Genomic DNA, 23639 nt, shown 5'->3' on the forward strand with positions numbered 1-23639 from the left:
TGATGTCGCAAAACACGTCCCCGGAATTGGAAGTAGCATCTGACATTATAAAGATTGTTTTAATTTTTTTTATAATTTATTGCATTACTGTGAATATTTCCAAGATTTAATAGCCATATAGATTTTTCCTAATCGATGAGTCCAAAGCTCAAACCAAATATTTGTGTACACTCGACAATGATTTTCGCAGTGTCAATGGGGATACACAATTTTTGCCTAAAGAAGCGGTACATTCCAGCATGAGTGGGACGTTTGGCAACGCTGCTCTACGAGTATAATCTAAGCTTTCATTGTTGTATAAAAACTCAATTCATTGTTGAAACTGTTGTAAGGTTGTAACAGTCAGTGGACAGATTACTATGGAAGTTGATGTGATTATGTAGTGTACTATGTGCAGTGTTCGTCAACTTATAACATAAAAAGAAGTGTTAGTGCCGAAATACAATGTCGAAACAACAAACTTAAATTTCTTTCTTTTCTAATAAAAGATAGTGTATTGCAAAAGACAAAGATGAGTGTGAGTCTACTGAAAGAAGTGCTAGTGGTTGTGACGATGATTTGCGTAGGTCTACCAAGTCTTCAGTTTCCCTTCCATAGTTTTCAAACGATAATTGTGCTATTTCTGGCCCATCCGTAAATTGCAGTTCTAAACGAAGTATTTAACGCGAGATTAAGTATCAGCAAAAATGGGAGTGTAAGTCCAATTGGTTATACTTTGATCACGAGCGGGTGGAGCTTTCTGCAAATTCTGTGAAATGCATTTAAAAAACGATATCGAAGCTCTACAGAAAACAGGAGTGTTCATTTGTGTACCTTTCACTAAATTTAGAAAAGCTACCGGAAGCACGGGAAAACTAGAAAAGCGCAACAACTCAGAAATACATGCAAGAGCCGTTGCACTTGAAAACTGTAGATTACAGGGATTAAACGCTCCAATTCATACACAGATATTTAAGCAAAATGAAAATGAAAAAGCTTTAAACCGCCAAGCATTGTCATCGTTAATTCGAAGTCTGTATTTCCTTACTAAGGAAGAAATACCTCACGCAACAAAATATGAACCTCTAATTTGTAAGGTAGTACTGAAAAGAGACATTAATCTTGAAAAGTGGTTAAAATTTCAGAGCGAAAGGTCCACATATCTTAGTAAGTATACTGCGTCAAAATTGTTGACTTGTTTGGGAGAGTCTTTAGACTTTCAAGATGAAACACTTCTCCATGACAAATATTTTTCGTTAATGGCAGACGAATCTACAAATGTTTCCAACTAAAGTGAACTGTCTTTAGTAGTTCGATATGTGTCTCCATCGTTTGAAGTGAGGGAAAGGTGTTTATGTCTCGTTGAGTTGAAAAGCACTTCAGCTGAATCCATATTTACAGCAATTGATACTGAACTAAAGAAAAGAAAACTTTCTTACGATAGATTATTATCTTGTTCTTTCGACGGTGCTGCTAATTTTAGTGGTTCTATCTCAGGAGTCCGCTTTCGGTTGTCAGAGAGGAAGGGCCATAAGCTGCCATACATTCACTGTAGAGCACATATTCTGTCAATTGCTGCCACCAACTCTAGGAATAAACACCCCATTATAAAACGCGGATTACATGTTGTTAAAGACATTTACAAACTTTTTCATGGTTCTTCCAAACGAGAAAATGTTTTGCATGAAATTCAGTGTGGTTTAGAGCAACCTGTTTTAAAAATACCCGAAGCTGTTGACATCCGATGGTTAAGTACCTATCACACAGTTCATGCTATTTTCCTAACCTACAAGTCCATTATAATGGCATGTGAACATATACACAAGGACGGCACAGATTTAACAAGTTTAGCTGGAGGAATCTTGTTAGAAATGATGAATTCCAGTTTCATTGTAGGTTTAGTGATTTTAGATGATACGTTAAATGCAGTCTCAAACTTATGTAAAGTTTTGCAGAGACATTCACTTAAAATTTCGCAAATCCCTCTACTTGTTTCTGGAACTCTGGAACATCTAAGGCACATCGACTGTCTCTGTGACTGCGATGGACATAGTGCAGAAAATGAAACTCTCATTTAAATTAAAAAACTGCAAGAGAACGTAACAGAAATTAAAGGTGTGTTTGAGTTAGAAAATAGACAATGTTAAGCTGTGTTAAGGTGAGGAAGCAATGGAATAAATTATATTTTAAATTGAAAGTTTCATTTGATCAATTTGTTCAATCAACATGTGACAGAGAAAGTCTAATATAATGTTCAAGGTAAATACAATAATGATGTTACTTTTTTTACTATTGCTGCGTCATCGAACGATCTTGGTTATTGTACTAAAAGTTGTTAGATTTTAGACACGGGGAAGTGTTTTGTTTGGATGTTAAGAAGTTCATTAAATTTAAAGTCTGCCTTGAACACTTTTTCACATTATGCAAAAAACTTAGTGTCGTCATTTATGCGCATATTTCATTTTCTTACCAACCTTTCATTTACCATTCTTTTTAATGGATTATCCAAGCAAGAGTGTTCGAAAGACAGTTCGTTTTGCAATTAACAGAGAACTCATTGCACCTCTAGAGTTTCTCTATGTAAATACAGTGATTTGCAACTTTAGCATATGGGAGCGCATATTTTGATTTTTTTTTTTAATTTCTTCAATCTACGCCAACTTATTCAGAGGAAGCTTTTGTGATCAATTTTGCAAAACCAATTACTCTAGGTTTCATATCCCAGTTAATTATTCAGGCTGTTTATAGTGTTCAAAATTTTTGCAATCAGATTGCTAACTTTTACAGTATGAAAGACTTCTCTTTTCATTACGACGATTAATTATTATTACAGTGCAGCTTTGCTTTCACATTATGAAGGTACACGTTTTATTATGTCAGATCAATTATTATTACAGCTCATCGCTTACAATAAGAAACAGAGTCCTTCAAATTATATTTTTATTCAGTTAGATAATTTTGAAGCCTTAACCGATATCTCGCTTTCTTTAGTTTCTTGCGCTAGGCGGAATGACTCCACTATACTGAGTCTGTTTCGTCTCCAAGTTAGCACAGGAGCCTGCCTCCCGTCACAGCTCACGATTTCGTCCTTCCGCATCGCAACGAAAAGGAAAGTCCAGAGTAGCAGTCTTCCATTGTGTTCAGTCGTTCTCAGAAATAGTTTTGAAATCTAGTTAGCACGCAACTTGCAGTTCCCTAACTGTTTGGTCACGATCTTATGAAAAATACTTTAATTATCTGTGGAAACTTGTCGGACATTTGAAATATAGTGAAACGGTGATCTTCAAGAATTTTTTGTCAATTTTCAGTATGAGTTAGCTGTTAACTACAGGCGTATGCCCACTGTTGTCAACATCATGAACATTCATCCTTCTTCTCTACAGACGTGTTCAAATTATTAGACTAAACAATTATTTTTGATACTCTTAAGTTTTCTGGCGTAAAAATAGGAGAGAAAAGTGTAATAATTGAATTATTTTAATGGTTTGATTTATGCCACGAAATTTCCCTTTCAAGCAACTTACAGACCGCTGAATTTTTCACAGTTGTTAACACTTGTCATTTTCCCTCCAAATCGTGTTAATGTTCATTGTCTGTGTACATGCTTTGAAGTGTGTTTACAATAATGTTTTATGTTTGTGTGGTGTACTTCAGCTTGTTATTTATTGTATCAACTTCTTGTTACATTAACAAACATTATATAGCTTGTGAACTTGCATGTTTTGAGCTATAGGAATAAATCTTGGTGTTTCCAAAGAAAGTGGGGTTATGGGGAAGACAAAAGATGTTTCACCTCGGAAAGTTACGGCTGTGGTAGCATTTCTTGCTGAAAATCGTTGTACACAGCAAGAAAATGCAGACAGAATAAGAATATCACAGAAAATTGTCAGCAGAATCGAAGTTCCAGTCCAGAAAGGTGGCTAGTGCAAGCCAAACAGAAAGGAAAATGTGGATGTAAGACAAAAATCAGCTCTAGAACAATGAAAAGACTTACAAAGACGGGAACAATGAACTGTAAACTTACTTCTACAGACGTGAGCCATCAGTTGTGATGAAATGATAGATCTGACTGTTTCCAAATCTGTTCTCTAAGTTTGACATCATGTGTACGATCGCATCACGCAACATAACATCTGAATATAAAGCACCACAAGCACATCTGAATTTGCATTTCCTCGTCATACCCTGCAAATTTGTTACCCACTTGCGATAAGTTTGTTCTGACCTTTCCTGTAATGAAAGAATTGGTACCTATCTGCCACCACATTCACTTCTTGGTCATAATAGTTAGCTAGAGAACCTACAATCTGATAATAGGAAAGTTCGTTCAGAGTGGCATTAGGGAACAATTTATGAATGATGCGAAAGATTGCACTTCCTAGCATTGACAATAAGTTATGTAGTTACACAGTGCCTGATGTTTGGTGAGCAATGATGTGTGCTTCATATTGTTGCAACCATTCGAGCCATTCCTCTTCTTTTTTGTTAAACTGGCGAAAAGGCGGAATGGCACTTGGAGCTACAGTTGTTGCATGTTGGTCGGTTGGTCGTGGTGCGTTTGTTGCTTCGTTGGCTAGTAACTGCTGTATTGTGTTTAGAAGGGGTCTGAAAGTGATACATCTGAAAGTGAATACATCTGTGTTAGCTGCTTGGCATCTATCGCTTGCAGCTGCGGCGCCTGAGCAAGGGGTGGAAGAGGTGCGTTGCTCGTTTTGTAATAGGCAATTGCAATAAACAGACAATGCAAGCAACAAAAGTAAGCACAAGCAAAGAAGTTTCTGCAACGCTAGCCTGAAAACACTGAATCGAAAAAACACTATGAGAGACAGTGTTAAAACATGTACACAAGCCCCTGCATAGAAAAGACAAGGTAGAAGTAATGCACCAGCAAAAAACAAAAGCCCACAACAAAATAAAACAAAGATAATCTGTGGCAGCTTGTGGCTCTGAGTTCGATGCGTTAACATGTTGTCGCTTCATTATTGCTCCTATATCGCCGGCACCATATTGTTTGAACATGTTGTTGTGTCTAGGAATCCTGCATACTCGGTTTGCTTGACAAACTATCAAAAACTAGTATTAATGAGTTTTATTATAACAAGACGAGTACAAATACTTAACTTTGATAGAAGTATCGCAAGCAAAGGGCGACATACAAAATAATCGGTCTTCTTCAAATAGACAAACACAAGTCTGTACTATGCAGAGATTGCTAATGATAGAGCCTACGATGCAATAGCTAACGAAGTGGATAACGTTGAAGCTGCTATTGAAGTGGGTGCCACCAGTTGGGTGTGGCGCTAGGGACCGCTACTTTCGCGTTGTCGTCTTGGAGAGAGCTTGGTCAGCACGTGACTGGTTCACCTCTCCTCACAGCCGTCTCTTCTCTATCGTTCCCGACTGGTGTGCCGGCGCTGACTTTACGCTGTAATTGACTTAGTTGCTGTTGCATTTGAGAACATTCCTGTACTTGAAACAGACTGGTGCAACATGTGTGGAAACAGTTCACATAACTGCAACATAACAGAATAAAAGTTGAAAAAGAGAGGGAGGGAGAGAGGGTGATATATATATATATATATATATATATATATATATATATATATATATATATATATATATATATATATATATATGCGTATGATAAAACTCTTTCCTTGGAAATTTCTCTCCTTCATACCTCCTCTGTGTTCCCACAGATGACATCTACATCTACATCTACATGGATACTCTGCAAATCACATTTAAGTGCCTGGCAGAGGGTTCATCGAACCACCTTCACAAGTCTCTATTATTCCAATCTCGTATAGCGCGCGGAAAGAATGAACACCTATATCTTTCCGTACGAGCTCTGATTTCCCTTATTTTTTCGTGGTGATCGTTTCTCCCTATGTAGGTCGGTCTCAACAAAATATTTTCGCGTTCGGAGGAGAAAGTTGGTCACTGGAATTTCTTTGAACGTTTTCGATGTACTCCGTCAGTCCTATCTGGTAAGGATCCCACACCGCGCGGCAGTATTTTAAAAGAGGACGGACAAGCGTAGTGTAGGCAGTCTCCTTAGTAGGTCTGTTATATTTTCTAAGTGTCCTGCCAATAAAACACAGTCTTTGGTTAGCCTTCCCCACAACATTTTCTGTGTGTTCCTTCCAATTTAAGTTGTTCGTCATTGTAATACCTAGGTATTTAGTTGGATTTACGTAACCGAAGTTTAACGAGTTCCTTTTAGCACTCACGTGGATGACCTCCCACTTTTCGTTACTGAGGGTCAACTGCCACTTTTCGCACCATTCAGATATCTTTTTCTAAATCGTTTTGCAGTTTGTTTTGATCTTCTGATGACTTTATTAGTCGATAAACGACAGCGTCATCTGCAAACAACCAAAGACGGCTGCCCAGATTGTCTCCCAAATCGTTTATATAGATAAGGAACAGCAAAGGACCTATAACACTACCTTGGGGAACGCCTGAAATTACTTCTGTTTTACTCGATGACTTTCGGTCAATTACTACGAACTGTGACCTCTCTGACAGGAAATCGCATATCCAGTCACATAACTGAGACGATATTCCATCAGCACGCAATTTCACTACGAGCCGCTTGTGTGGTATTGTGTCAAAAGGCTTCCGGAAATCTAGGAATACGGAATCGATCTGAAATCTTTTGTCAATAGCACTCAGCACTCCATGTGAATAAAGAGCTAGTTGTGTTTCACAGGAACGATGTTTTCTAAACCCATGTTTACTGTTTGTCAATAGACCGTTTCCTTCGAGGTAATTCATAATGTTCGAACATAATATATGTTCCAGAATCCTGCTGCATATCGACGTTAATGATATGGGCCTGTAATTTGGTGGATTATTCCTACTACCTTTCTTGAATACTGGTATGGCCTGTGCAACTTTCCAGTCTTTGGGTACGGATCTTTCGTCGAGCGAACGGTTGTATATGATGGTTAAGTATGGAGCTAATGCATCAGCATACTCGGAAAGGAACCTAATTGGTATACAGTCTGGACTAGAAGACTTCTTTTATTAATTGATTTGAGCTGCTTCACTACTCCGAGAATATTTACTTCTACTTTACTCATGTTGGCAACTGTTCTCGATTCGAATTCTGAAATATTTACTTCGTCTTCTTTTGTGAAGGCATTTTGGAAGGCTGTGTTTAGTAACTCTGCTTTGGCAGCACTGTCTTCAATAGTATCTCCACTGCTATCGTGCAGAGAAGGCATTGATTGTTTCTTACCGCTAACATATTCACATACGACCAGAATCTCTTTGGATTTTCTGCCAGGTTTCTAGACAAAGTTTCGATATGGAAACTGTTGTCAGCATCTCGCATTGAACTCAGCGCTAAATTTCGAGCTTGTCTAAAGGATTGCCAATCTTGGGGATTTTGCGTCTGTTTAAATTTGGCATGTTTGTTTCGTTGTTTCAGCAACAGTGTTCTAACCCGTTTTGTGTACCAAGGAGGATCAGCTCCGTCGTTTGTTAATTTATTTGGTATAAATCTCTCGATTGCTGCCGATACTATTTCTCTGAATTTAAACCACATCTGGTCTACACTTATATTATCAATTTGGAATGAGTGGAGATTGTCTCTCAGGAAGGTGTGAATTTTTATCTGCTTTTTTGGACAGGTGTATTTTTCGCTTATTTTTCGAGGATTTGGGGATTACAATATTCAGTCTCGCTACGACAACCCTGTGTTCACTAATCCCTATATCGGTTTTGATGCTCGTTATTAACTCAGGATTATTTGTTGCTATGAGGTCAAGTGTGATTTCACAACCGTTTACTATTCTACATCTACATCTACATCTACATTGATACTCCGCAAGCCACCCAACGGTGTGTGGCGGAGGGCACTTTACGTGCCACTGTCATTACCTCCCTTTCCCGTTCCAGTCGCGTATGGTCCGCGGGAAGAACGACTGTCTGAAAGCCTCCGTGCGCGCTCTAATCTCTCTAATTTTACATTCGTGATCTCCTCGGGAAGTATAAGTAGGGGGAAGCAATATATTCGATACCTCATCCAGAAACGCACCCTCTCGAAACCTGGCGAGCAAGCTACACCGCGATGCAGAGCGCCTCTCTTGCAGAGTCTGCCACTTGAGTTTATTAAACATCTCCGTAACGCTATCACGGTTACCAAATAACCCAGTGACGAAACGCGCCGCTCTTCTTTGGATCTTCTCTATCTCCTCCGTAAACCCGACCTGGTACGGATCCCACACTGATGAGCAATACTCAATATTCCCGTAGGCTCGTGAACTAACTGCTCGAAATAATTTTCAGATAATGCGTTTAGCACGATTTCGGGTGATTTTTTATGCATACCTCCGGAATTAAACATGTATTTTTTCCAACATATCGAGGGTAAATTAAAGTCACCACAAACTATTATCGTGTGAGTCGGGTACGAGTTTGAAATCAAACTCAAGTTTTCTTTGAACATTTCAGCAACTGTGTCATCTGAAATGGGAGGTCGGTAAAAAAATCCCATTATTATTTTATTCCGGTTGCCAACAATGACCTCTCCCAATATTACCTCACAGGAAGTATCTACCTCAATTTCGCAACAACTTAAACTAGTTGTGACAGCAACAAACACGCCACCGCCAATCGTGTTTAACCTATCTTTTCTGAACACGGTTAGGTTCTTCTCAAAAATTTCGACTGAGCTTATATCTGGCTTTAGCCAGCTTTCAGTGCCTATAACGATTTGAGCATCAGTGCTTTCTATTAGCGCTTAGAGCTCTGGTACTTCCCAACACAGCTACGACAATTTACAACTGTTATACCAATGGTTCCTGTATCTACGTTCTTGCTGTGCTCAGCCTGCACTCTTTGTGACTGAAGCCCTTCTTGTGTTTTCCCGAGACCCTCTAAACTAAAAATCCGCCCAGTCCACGCCACACAGCCCCTGCTACCCGTGTAGCCGCCTCCTGCGTATAGTGGACACCTGACCTATTCAGCGGAACCCGAAACCCAACCACCCTTTGGCGCAAGTCGAGGAATCTGCAGCCTACACGGTCGCAGAACCGTCTCATCCTCTGATTCAGACCCTCCAGTCGGCTCTGTACCAGAGGTTCTGTCGACTACGCTGCAAATGTTCAGCTCTGCTTTCATCTTGCAAGAAAGACTGGCAGCCCTTACCACTTCTGTTAGCCGCTCGAAACCAGAGAGAATCTCTTCTGATCCAAAGTGACACACATCATTGGTACCGACGTGAGCATCCAGAAGGACCCTTTCTACATCTGGAATGACTCCACCCGGTATGCACACGGAGTGCACAGTAGTTTTCTTACCCTCCTTGTCAGCCAAGTCCCTAAGGGGCCACATAACGCACCTAACGTTGGAGCTCCCAACTACCAATAATACCACCCTCTGCAATTGCCCAGATCTTGCAGGCTGAGTGGTTTCCTCTAAAACAGGGCCTGCCAGAGTGGCCCAGCAGTTCTAGGCGCTTCAGTGTGGAACCGATGGGGCCCCTACGGTCGTAGGTTCGAATCCTGCCTCGGGCATGGATATGTGTGATGTCCCTAGGTTAGTTAGGTTATAGGGCTGATGACCTCAGCTGTTAAGTCCCGTAGTGCTCAGAGCCATTTCTAAAACAGGACAGGCGACAGCATCTGGCTCAGCGACAGTGTCAGCCACAGTCAGCACCTGGAACCTGTTTGTCAGACAAACCGGGGAGGCCTTACGTGCGGCCGCCTGGGAAGTCTTTCGCCGCCTGCTTCGCCCCAGGGCGACCTCCTACTCGACCATAGGTGAGGGGTCGGCCTCAGTGCGAGCAGTAACTGGATTTGCCACCGGTGAGGACCGATGGGAGGACTCTGACGTGCTGGACGTCCGTTGGATCCCCACGGCCGGCTCACAACAGTGGCGCCCATCCACTGCAGCCTGAAGCTGTGTAACCGAAGCCATCACAGCCTGAAGCTGAGAGCGAAGTGTCACCAACTCGGCTCGCATCCACACACAACAATCGGAGTCCCTGTCCATACTAAAGACCGTGGAAAACTAAACTATTCAGATAAACGGACTATCGGCACGTGCTGCGCAGCTCTACTGTAGACCCTGACGAAAATGCACGAACTGTGTCTAGTAATACGCAGATATTCAAAAACCTAACTACCGAACCACTCAAGTGAAACTACATAATTTTCCCCTGATTAGGGACTTTTAATATGTCACAAAATCGGTTTACTTCGTGATGCAAAAAAAAAACCGTGAGAACTGTAGCTATTAGATGTTAAATTTACACGCAGAAACACAAGAAACAAAACTATTAAAGCACACAGATGATACAATAAAATTCGCTCCTGGTTAGGAACTCGTAAATGACACAAAAGCGTTTACTTCTCTGTTGCTGCGTCTGTCGCGGTCGGCTACTGCTGCCTGACTGTCACTGCTGCCTGACTGCTGCCTGACGTGTCACTGATCTCATTTGTACTAAGATTGTAGAACACGTGAGGTGCCTCTCTGCTTCCAATGCCATGAGTGGAATGAATAAGTTCTAATAAATGTTCACCAACCTAGAGCCTTCCATAGTTGTTGTCCCCTGCACAGAAAACAGCAAGTAGCAAACGAGACTCTTCCATTCTTTTGCAGAGTTTGATCAAGAGACAGGATTATAACTGGAGGAGAAAATTAGAGCCCTTCAGGCTGATTTGGACAGAGCGAGGGAGGAACTGAAGAGGTTAAGGGGGGAGGAGGGTAAACAGCTGTGGGAAGTGATAGCTGGGAACAGGGGCCACAAAAGAGGACAGTGTCTGACAGTTTCCCAATTGGCACAACCAGTAGATTTGCCTTGCTACCACAGTTAAGAAAGGAAGAGGCTCCAGCAGAAGTAGATGTAGTTAAGTTGCAACAGAATATCACTAGGAAACCAACTGTTTTAAAAAAAAGTAGAAAGTAAGAGGTGTGGGCCAAATTTTGCAGGAAAAATTAGGTGACAAGTACCAGTCACAAACTTTTTCAAGCCAAGTGCATGTCTTAGCCAGGTGGTAGAGGATATAGGTTCCTTGTGCAAGGGTTTCACAAAGCAGGATCATGTGATGATAGTGGGTAGAGTGGGAAACAGTATTGATAGGGATCAGGGCTACAGTATTGAGTGTGACCTGGTGAAAATAGCCTCTGCAACGACCCATACGAATGTTGGGCTAGTGCCTACACCTCAATAGGAAAGGGAAGGGTAAACTGGCAGGGTTGTTAGCGAAATCCATAAGGGGGGATACTAGTACTCATGGATGTACCTCTTTTTTAGACTTACCACAGTGTCAAATGAGATGTTTAGGCAGGCAGGTGCTAAAGAGGTCAAAAACCCACAAAATTCTCACAACAGAAAAGTAAATAATAATTTAACCATATTTAACCAAAATATTCCAGGATTGAAGAATAAAGTTGATGAGCTCCTGATTTGTTTAGATGACATTGTATCTGATAATGTAATAAATATACTATGGCTGTCTGAGCATCACATTGTGTCTGATATGGAAAAGGTAAATATCAGTGGTTTTAAACTAGTTGCACATATGAGTAGAGAGAAGAAGATGAGAGGAGGAGTTGCCATGTTTGTCAATAGTTATCACTGCGTAAAAAGCTTAGATATAAAAAAGTTTTGTCTAGAGAAATATATAGAAGCATGTGCCTGTCGATTTAAACTGAAGGAGGGATCTTTTATAATTGTAACAGTATATAGGTCCCCTTCAGGAAACTTTCATTTATTCTTGGAAAACTTGGATGCCTTGTTGTGCTATCTGTCAGATAGGGGAAAGCAAGTTATTATTTGTGGGGACTTCAATGTTGATTCACTGAAAGAGTGTAATAGGAAGAATGACCTGGAAGTCTTGCTCGGTTCTTTCAATTTGACATCTGTCATTAATTTTCCTACTCGGGTAGTAAAGGACAGCAGCACATTGATAGACAACCCTTTTATAGTCCAAGATAAGTTTAAAAACATACATTCTTGCCCTGCTGAGATTGGCCTTTCTGATCATGGTGCTCAGCTAGTTACAGTATATGACATAGCTCCATTCAGCAAATCAAAACTACCCTCCAAAGATGTGGATTCAAATAATGATTCAACAATTAGAAATTTCAGAGAAAATCTTCAGCAGTTAGACTGGGATAGGGTATAGAAGGAACTCGATGCTAATTTAAAATATAACTTATTTAATGATACACTTGTAAGAGAATTTGAAAACTGTTTCCCCAAGAAATTAGTTGAATCTAATTATAAGAAACCATGCAAAAAACCTTGGCTTACAAAAGGAATAAAAATATCTTGTAACCAGATAAGGGAACTGTATCTAACAACAAGAAAGATTAATGTCCCAGAAAAAGCCAAATATTATAAAACTACTGTGCTACATTAAGAAAGGTTATTAAAAAGTCCAGAAGCATATGCATCATGTCTGAGATTAATACCTCTGATAACAAAATCAAAACAATTTGGAATATTATTACAAGGGTGACAGGGCAACAAAGAGTACAGGATGATGGCATTACCATCAAAACAAATGGAAACTTGACAAACAATAAGCCAGAAGTCGAAAACCTTTTTAAAAATCATTTTTAAATGTTGTAGAGAAAATAGATCTAAATGTCCATTAGAAGAAGCAGGGCAGTTAATGGAAGAGGCCTTACCCACACCATCTGATACAATTGAAATTTCACCCACCCCTCCTTTTGGGAGAGAAAGATAATAAACTCTCTGAAGAGTAAAAGCTCACATGGAATTGATGGCGTTTCCAGCAGGATAATAAAATCTTGTTCCCAAGAGATAAGTGGGATTCTTAGCCACAATGTAATAGCTCTCTGAAGCAGGGTATTTTCCCAGACAGAGTGAAGTATGCCATTGTTAAACCACTGCATAAAAAAGGGGATATGTCTGATGTCAACAACTACCGCCCAGTCTCTCTTCTGACTGCCTTGCCGGCCAGTGTGGCCGAGCGTTTCTAGGCGCTACAGTCTGGAACCGCGCGACGGCTCCGGTCGGAGGTTCGAATCCTGCCTCGGGCATGGATGTGTGTGATGTCCTTAGGTTAGTTAGGTTTAAGTAGTTCTACGTTGTAGGGGACTGATGTCCTCAGAAGTAAAGTCCCATAGTGCTCAGAGACATTTTTTTCTGACTGCCTTATCCAAAATTCTTGAAAAAGTTATGTATTGTAGAGTAGCTTCAAACCTTTGTAAAAATTAAGTTTTAACAATATGTCTGTCTGGTTTCCAGAAAGGTTTTTCATCAGAAAATGCTATATATACTTTCACTAATGAAATATTAAATGCTCTGAGTAACCGGAGTCATCTGTTGGGATTTTTTGTGATCTCTCAAAAGCTTTTGATTGTGTAGGTCATGGAATACTTCTAGATAAGCTCAAGTACTGTGGTATGAATGGGACAGCGCTCAAATGGTTTATATTATAAATAACTGGAAGAGTGCAGAAAGTTGAAATAAGCAGTTCTCATAATATGCAAAAAACTGATGATTTCTCAAACTGGGGAACAATCAAGAACGGAGTGCCACAAGGTTTGGTCTTGGGTCCTCTGCTGTTCGTAATACATATTAATGACTTGCCATCTATATTCACGAAGATGCAAAGCTGGTAGTTTTTGCCGATGATACAAGTATAGCTATCACACCCAACAGACAAGAATTAACTGGTGAAATTGTAAATTATGTTTTTCAGAAAATCATTAAGTGGTTCTCTGCACATAGGCTCTCAATAAACTTTGACAAAACACAGTACATACAGTTCCACACAGTAAATGGAATGACACCATTAATAAATATAGACTTCGATCAGAAAACGGTAGCTAAGATAGAATATTCAAAATTTCTAGGTGTATGCATTGATGAGGGGTTGAACTGGAAAAAACACACTGAGGATCTGCTGAAACGTTTGGGTTCAACTACTTATGCTATTAGGGTCATTGCAAATTTTGGCGATATACATCTCAGCAAATTAGCTTACCACGCCTATTTTCATTCTGTGCTTTCGTATGGCATCATATTCTGGAGTAACTCATCATTGAGTGAAAGAGTGTCCATTGCACAAAAGCGAGCAATCAGAATAATTGCTGGAGCTCATCCAAGATCATCCTGCAGACACTTATTTAAAGAGCTAGAGATCTTCACTGTAGCCTCACAATGTATATATTCACTTACGAAATTAGTTATTAACAATCCGAACGAATTCAAAAGTAATAGCAGTGTACAACACTAGGAGAAAGGATGATCTTCACTACTCAAGGTTAAATCTAACTTTGGCTCAGAAGGGGGTAAATTATGCTCCTACTAAAGTCTTTGGTCACTTACCTAATAGCATCAAAAGTCTGACAGATAGCCATATAGCATTTAAAAGGAAATTAAAATAATTTCATAATGGCAACTCCTTCTACTCATTAGATGAATTTCTGGATAGAGTGAGTGGGTAATTTCCCAACCCCCCAAACAAAAAAATATTAAGTGTCATGTAATATTTTGTCTAATGTAGTATCTTGTATAGGCACCTTTTATGAACCTGACACATTCCACATCACTACGAAGTGCCGTATTCATGATGTATGGAACAAGTACTCACCTAATCTAATCTAATGTAATCTAATGGTAAATCCGTTATCTTGAGACTGTAATAAACGCTTAGCAAGGAACAGATATTTTAGAAATAATTTAATTTCCAATTAGTTTGTTTATACGGGATGCCACTCGCTTTTTATTTGCAGAACACGAGAAACTGCACAATTTAATTCCACTTTAGAGTCACAAAAAATTTTGTCTTCAACAAAATAATGAACTACGTGCTTTGGTAATTACTGTCACACTGTTCCCAGCTGCATGTCCAATTAACCAGAAAATTCTAATAAAGCCTTAACTGACACCACCCAGAGCAGATAACATGTCTGTTCTCTGAGGCTGCAGAAACAGCTGTAATCTTACAGCCCAACCACTTCGCCCACCATCCAAGTTAGGGGCAATCCAAAGGTCACCGAAGTGCTTCGTCTGCCTTTTTATTTAGCATTTGTTTATTATTCTGCAGCTGATTAATACTTGTGAAATAATGGAAAGATAGCACGCTATTGAAGGGTGATTTAATTTGAAATGCAAGTAAATACGGTTTTAATACTAATAACATTTTGGCGCACAAATTCCGAACGCAGCAGCCAATCACAGAGAAGAAACATAATTTAGGCGGTCTTTCTGACGATACCTGTACCGAACAAACTGTCTATAATCGATACCTCGCGTTACATTACGTCGTCTTCCCACTGCTGCCTTCTCAACTGCTCTAAGGAGAGCTTCTTGTAGGCGAATATGATGGCTATAAAGCCAGAAATATTACACATCCCCCTCCCCTTGATATTTCAAAAAATTGGGATGTTTTCACAGACAACAATAAATTTTGGAAATGAACAAATTTTTACTCAAGTTTTTTAAATTTTTGAACTATTATCTCTCAAGAGCCTTACCATTCCACTCCATTACACTTGTAATATCTTATTGTTTTTCAAAAGTGGAATCTACTTTATATTTTTTCATTCACGGAGTATTAATTTACTTATTAATCGTAAACTTAATAATTTTATGATTAGAAAAAACTGAGTATTACCCTCAATAATTCGTGTATAACGTTATATCCCAAAATTATTAATCTTTATCTAACAGTTTCTAACTAATTACATTATTCTTTAAATAGTAAAGATTTTCGAAGCAGTATTATTTTGCATCTTTATGATGTTGGTTCTTTCTTGTCAAATTACACTCTACCATTTTTGATAGAATACTCTATAGGAGTCCACTGTCTCCCAGATAATTCTCAACCACAGAATTTTATACTGCTGTTAGGCTACTATCGGAGCATTACAGTCCATTAAATTCAACAAAATATTTCTCGTGAAGAATTTACGTTGTTATTCACTTTCGGCGTATTGCTGTTCTCCAAACAGACCAACTGCTATACCACTACTATCGGCAAATTGCCGTCCTTTCAACTCGATGAAACCTACCCCAGTGTTATGTCGGCACCACGCCGTTCTACGCTTATTTATATCTGAATGCGCCATAAAGACGTCCACTTCACATGGTTACAAATAAAACAAAGACAACACCTATAAATTTCACAAACTTATGGAGACAGAAGAACATTGCACTCTCAACTATTACCACATCACTCACAAGCAGCCCACAAAAGCAACACATATTAATTATTCTGATGCCCACGATGTGGTCTTCCATTGTGAAGTTCCACACTTTCCCCAACTGCTGTTGAGTTCAACAACAGTCAGTTCATTCTCCCATCTACAACCTCCGCACACAGGTCCACTACAACTCCGTGAAACAACACAAAATGCCTTAAAATAGTTTCGTAATAATTTTAAACAAATTTTAAGTAAACAGGTTTTTGAACACTATTACAATGTAAATGCATAATACATAATGTTTTGTTTTTGGGTGTTTACAAATAGTGCCACTGTTTACATCGTACTACGACAGTGGTTCATAGATGTTCTTGTTTTGGTCACAGCTGTAGCTACATACAGCTATACTCTTTTAATCTTACCTTCGGAGGCTTACAATTGCAATTCACAGATACAGTGAGAGAACTGTTTAGAATCTTGCTTTGAACATAATGCACAAACACTGATTTATCAAATCTTTGCTTCATTCCACAGTATGATGAATCATTCTTTCTGCATTTGAGTGTCATTGTTGCTACAAATAGTGGAACTCTATTCATGTAATGAATGTGTATTTTCCATTGAGTCTCATACATGAACATTGTGTGACTTTGTAATATGCCGGGGCTAATCACCTTAATCATAGCTAGACTTTTATTCCAAATTCCTTTCATATTTGAAAGCACATACCCCTCCATATCCGTATCCAGTGAGGCCTGTGGGTTGAGGATGACACGGCGGCCGGTCGGTACCGTTGGGTCAAGGCCTGTTCGGACGGAGAGAGAGATTTTGCCTTTCGTCCCTCACTCTTCATTAATGACTGGCCGAGTTTCCTGTCGCCAGAGACCATACTTCTCGTTTCTGTCTCTATGTAAATAATTGGACGACTTTTCGTAATATATAACTCTCAATTTACCTCTTTTCTCTCTTCGTAAATAATTAGCTGACTTATCAGTCGTTTATCAGTGTATCGTAATTCATTGCAGCGGAAGCCACTTCGTCATTGCAATTCATACTAAAGAGTAACGATATGTCTTTTTCTGACACAATCTGAACATCATCTCAAGACAACATTTTGGGATTCCCATTATTTTATAGACCAGAATTTCTACTAGTCATATTCATTAACCTGGTTTAGCGTCGTTCACTTCTTCTGTAGTCTTCAGCTTATTTTTATGCGCTATTTCATCTGTGTTATACAGGGTGTTACAAAAAAGTACGGCCAAACTTTCGGGAAACATTCCTCACACACAAAGAAAGAAAATATGTTATGTGGACATGTGTCCGGAAACGCTTACTTTCCATGTTAGAGCTCATTTTATTACTTCTCTTCAAGTCACATTAATCATGGAATGGAAACACACAGCAACAGAGCGGACCAGCGTGACTTCAAACACTTTGTTACAGGAAATGTTCAAAATGTCCTCCGTTAGCGAGGATACATGCATCCACCCTCCGTCGCATGGAATCCCTAATGCGCTGATGCAGCCCTGGAGAATGGCGTATTGTATCACAGCCGTCCACAATACGAGCACGAAGAGTCTCTACATTTGGTACCGGGGTTGCGTAGACAAGAGCTTTCAAATGCCCCCATAAATGAAAGTCAAGAGGGTTGAGGTCAGGAGAGCGTGGAGGCCATGGACTTGGTCCACCTCTACCAATCCATCGGTCACCGAATCTGTTGTTGAGAAGCGTACGAACACTTCGACTGAAATGTGCAAGAGCTCCATCGCGCATGAACCACATGTTGTGTCGCACTTGTAAAGGCACATGTTCTAGCAGCACAGGTAGAGTATCCCGTATGAAATCATGATAACGTGCTCCATTGAGCGTAGGTGGACGAAACTAAAATGAGCTCTAACGTGGAAATTAAGCGTTTCCGGACACATGTCCACATAACATCTTTTCTTTATTTGTGTGTGAGGAATGTTTCCTGAAAGTTTGGCCGTACCTTTTTGTAACACCCTTTATATAGTAGCCCTCGTCTTGTTTTCCTACTCTTAAAATGTTTTCAGATATGAGGTTTGTTTACCGTTGTTGAAATATTCAAAAACCTTGTTCCACTACAAGCTTTATGTTTTTTCCTTATGTGTAGTAATATTCCATTTTTAACTATACGCTGTGTACTCTTGCTGGTGTACCTGTCATCCTGTCCCCCTAACTCCAATACATGTCTGTTTTTCACCCATGCTATGCAGATGTTTATACCGCTGGGTTACTTTGTTTGTGTCATAGCTCGTTTCTTTGTTGTCACATTTAGTGTAAGAAAATTTGCTCGTCTTAACCTTGATAGTGAAGAATGTTTGGGAAGACAGATATAGTTCTGGATGAAATAAGGGGAAGAACTAACAGCAGGAAAAGAAGATGAAGTGTGCTGTCAGTTAACTCGAGCATGTGGTAACTGTCAGTTATCTAGGAATACAAAGAACATTATTGCCCCTTGAGGATAGTATTCACAATATTTTTTCATACAATTGATTGGCATTTCATCTAACAATTGTTCTTGTGGTATTTCCGTTGCAGTAAGAGGCACTTCATTCAAAACTTTCTCAAATTAAACCACGTAATCTACCCCTATATAATGCTTCTTAGAACTGATTTGATAATTTTGTCTCCCATAGACGAATACAGAATATATTTCACCATTATTTGCTGGCGGCCTCTGACAGAAGCTGGCTGTCAAGTCCATGTTTATTGACATCTTGAAGCCATTGTACTTTAATATGAGGCCTTCTAGTACTTAACTCCTATCCATTTTTGGTACAATGAATTTTTCACCAGCAAACCTTTTGTCCATAAATATCTCACCTTTCGCTGTTTTTTTGTGATGCAGGACCAGTCTTGAATCAAGAATGCTTTAACAAATTCTTTGTATGTTTTACATGTATTTCTGACCCTTTTTCCCAATGATTTTGCATCTCCTTCTAACCTACTTACCACGAATTCAGTTTTCTGTTGTTCAGTCATGTTTTCAGGAGTGATGCCCTCAAACTGTTCAGTGAAGGCTACTGGGTGCATGGTTTCGTTACTAGAGAGATGTTCAAATTTATGATAATTACCGTCATTTCCTACGTTACTTACGTGAACAACACCTTTCTTTCTTCCTCATTCATACCAAATTTCTATTTTTTGCTTAACTTAATTAACTGTTTTGTTTAGCATCTCAGGAAGCACTTTTTACTCTGTTTATCTTTGTTTACCCTTAATCGCAATTGTGTTGCCTTTACAATATGATTCTAGATGTGAAATATTAAGATTAAGTATTTCATAGCCGTTTTTGATACTTTGTAAATTATTCCACTGAATTCTTCGATAGCCTTGCTTTGCTCTTGCCTTATACCCTATATTACTAATTTTATTAATTATTGTTTGATCCTGCAAATTCTTTTTTAACGTTTTGATTTCATGGTTAACCTTTTGATTTCTATGTGACTTACAAACTTTTAGTCTTTTACTCCATTTAGTTGTTTCATTATTTATTTCCTTACTACATCCCTCATTTATAACTTCAAGATGTGTAGCCTTTTCTTCCAAAGCATCGAATTTACCGTTAATTTGAGCTATTCTTACAGTAATTTCTTTTAAGTCCTCATCTACTTTATTACTTAATTCCTTATCTATTTTCTTGATTCCTCTTTATGCTCTGTTTGTGCTACTTTTTGTGCTCGCAAAATTAATTTTAGTATAGACTTCAGATCCTGATCATCATCCTGAGTTGGTAAAGTGTCAGCTGATGCTGTACCATGACTTAATGTACGTAACTCATCTATTGGCTCATTATCAATCTCGAGATTGGAGTCATTTTCTCTGGCATTGTCATTCCAATCAGTCATTTCATATTGACTGAGCATTAACTATCATTGGTTTACATTATAAGTGTTTGCCACTAAATCTACATTTTCACTGTCTTCATCATTAACTCTACATTTCTTGTGAAACCATTAATGGCTACTTCAGAATGCTCAATGAGATTCTTGGTTAATTTAATATTCCTGATTCATCACCGAAGTTTGAATTTACATTTTCATTTGGGTTATTTGTTAGTACATGCGACGTATCAGTAAACCCATACCTGACTTCACTACCATTTATTTTGTACCTGGTTGTCATTAATACGGTGAGACCGAACCCCTCTACTTCTGAGAGAGTATCTTACTTCCTCTTCCCCAGACTTTTACTAATGCTGATGTTATAATCACAAATCTTAGACTGCTATATGAGATCCAACACTTACACTAGCCCTACTTTTCTTCCTCGACGTACTGCCCCTGAGCCTCCGAAGCTGTGGGCTGCACCGCTGGTGGCAGCTCCGCTAATTGTGGGGTGCTGAAGCTGGCACTTCAAGCGCGCTCTGTACCGCTAGCTGCGCCGTCCGCACCTATTGTCTGTGGCTGCCTCACGTTGCTCCATACGCTGCGCCGTCTCGTAACATTAAGAATCTAGAAGTGATGACTAATAGCGTAATGCCGTGGACCGCGCACTCAACCTTAACTTTTTGTTCTCATAGCAATTCGGCATTTCCTATTTCTCAGTTACAGATACTACGAGGGTGAGTCAAATGAAAACCTTAAATTTGTAATAACAAATCGAAATTTCGGGCCGTTATCCTGTAAGCTGGTAAGCATGCTACAAACAGCGTGCAGAACGGCCTGTAGGTGGCAGCATACTGCAAATGTGCACATACCGTCGCAATATCAGTATAAAGATGGTCGCCCCACTTGAGACTTGCACCAGGGAAGAACAGCGTTCTCTTATTCGGTTTTTGGGTGGTGAAATTCATCGACGAATGAAGGTTCAGTACGGTGGTGCATGTTTGTCACAGCAGTCTACGAATGGAGTAGGAAGTTCGCAAATGGTGTGACTTCAGTGGAAGATGCTCCTCATCCAGGTCAGGCACAACGAGTTGTGACTCCACAGAACACTGCAGCAGTTGAAGCGATAGTGAAGGAAAACCGCCGAGTGACACTGAATGACATTGCAGCATGTTTACCGATTACTCATGGGTCAGCACCCCACATTGTGCATGATGTGCTCCAGTTTCCGAAGTGTCTGTAAGATGGGTGCCACGGCAGCTGTCTCCTGAAATGACAGAACGACGCGTTGATGCTTGTGAAGAACTTCTTCGGCGCTTTGAACGAGAAGGTGAAAGCTTCCTTGCAAGAATCATTACTGGGGGCAAAACATGGGTTCACTTCCACCAACTGGAAACAAAGAGCGCGAACAAGGAATGGTGCCATTCCTCATCACCAAAGCCAAAGAAGTTTCGAACAGAACCATTAGCAGGGAAGGTTATGCTGACTCTCTTTTGGAACATTACATCCCCAGAGGGACCACTGTTACCAGTGCATCATACACAGATCTCCTAAAAATCATCTGCGGCCTGCAATCAAATCAAAGCGACGTCGATTGCTGTCAGCAGGTGTCCTTTTGCAACATGACAATGCAAAGCCCCACACTGCCCGTACAACAGTTGCAACAATAACAGGCGATGCTTTTTGAGTGTCTTCCTCATCCAGCATACTCACCAGACCTTGCTCCAAGTGATTTCCATATGTTTGGACCACTCAAAGACACAATGGGAGGAAAGAAGTTCCGTTCTGATGAAGAGGTACGCCACGCGGTGCATGAGTGGTTGCGCAGACTACCAAAAGAATTTTTTTCTAAAGGAATTTATGCACTTTGTAAGCGCTGGAGAATTTGCATTTAGCGTGGAGGAGATTATGTTGAAATATGATACAGCTTTGTACCACTTCTGAACAATAAATAATATTCTAAAAAATGTTTAAGGTTTTCATTTGACTCAGCCCCGTACTTTCATTGTAACTGAAAATTTGATTTTTCAGCATCAGATATTATAGTTCAACTGCAGTTAAAAAACAGTTACTTCAAAGCTACTTCTCACAGTTCTCATTCAGTTCTCTGGTCATTCACATTTCACATGTATCACAGTCCTTACACAGTTTCCTGGTCGGTTACAATTCACAGTTCTCGCCAATAAAATCTAACCTCATAATTCCAAAGCATATGGACTTCAACGATCATCCCTGCAAGGGATGCTATGTATGGCAAGATGAAAAAAGAGTGAGAGAGAGACAAAGAGACAAAGAGAGAGAGAGAGAGAGAGAGAGAGAGAGAGAGAGAGGGTGATATATACGTGCGTATGATAAACCCCTTCCCTCGAAAATTTCTCTCCTTCATACTGCCTCTGTGTTATCACAAATGACGTGTCACTGATCTCATTTGTACTAAGATTGCAGAACACGTGAGGTGCCTCTCTGCTTCCAACGCCATAAACGGAATGAATAAGTTCTAATAAATGTTCACCAACCTGCAGTCTTCTATAGTTGCCCCCCACATAGAAAACAGCGCGTAGGTCGTGAATCCGTTAGCTTGAGGCTGTATTAAACTCTTACTACGAACGAATATTTTAAAAATAATTTAATTTCCAATTAGTTTGTTTATACTAGATGCCACCTTCTTTCAAATTCTGAAGGTGACAGGGGTAAAATACATGAAGAGAAACCTGGCCGGTGTGGCCAAGTGGTTGTAGGCGCTTCGGTCCGGAACTCCGCTGCTGCTAAGGTCGCAGGTTCGAATCCTGTCTCAGGCATGGATGTGTGTGATGTCCATAGCTTAGTTAGGTTAAACTAGTTCTAAGTTCTAGGGGACTAATGACCTCAGATGTCAAGTCCCATAGTGCTCAGAGCCATTTGAGCCAGGGAGAGAAAGGCTATTTACAATTTGTAAAGAAGATGGCAGTTATAAGGAGTGAGTGAGATAGTGTTGTAGCCTATCCCAGATGTTATTCAGTCTGTATATTGAGAAGCAGTAAAGGAAACAAAAGAAAAATTTGGAGTAGGAATTAAAATGTATGGAGAAGAAACAAAAGCTTTGAGGTTTGCCAATGACATTGTAATTCTGTTGGAGACAGCAAAGGACCTGGAAGAACAGTTGAACGGAATGGACAACGTCTTGAAAGGAGGATATAAGATGAACATCAACAAAAGCAAAACGAAGGTAATGGAATGTAGTCAAATTAAATCAGGTGGTGCTGAGGGAATTAGATTAGGAAATGAGACACTTAAAGGAGCAAATGAGTTTTACTATTTGGGAAGCAAAAAGACTGGTGATGGTCGAAGTAGAGAGGAGATAAAATGTAGACTGGCAATGGCAAGGAAAGCGTTTCTGAAGAAGAGAAATTTGTTATCATCGAGTATAGATTTAAGTGTCACGAAGTCTTTTTTAAAAGTATTTGTATGAAGTGTAGCCATGTATGGAAGTGAAAGGTAGCCGATAAATAGCTTAGATAAGAAGAGAATAGAAGGTTTAGATATGTGGTGCTACAGAAGAATGCTGAAGATTAGATGGGTAGATCACGTAACTAATGAGGAGTACAGAACAGAATTAGCGAGAAGAGGAATTTGTGGCACAACTTGACTAGAAGAAGGGATCGGTTGTTAGGGCATGTTCTGAGCATCAAG

This window comes from Schistocerca americana, chromosome 4 (assembly GCF_021461395.2).
Source record: "Schistocerca americana isolate TAMUIC-IGC-003095 chromosome 4, iqSchAmer2.1, whole genome shotgun sequence".
NCBI classification, from domain to species: Eukaryota; Metazoa; Arthropoda; class Insecta; order Orthoptera; family Acrididae; genus Schistocerca; species Schistocerca americana.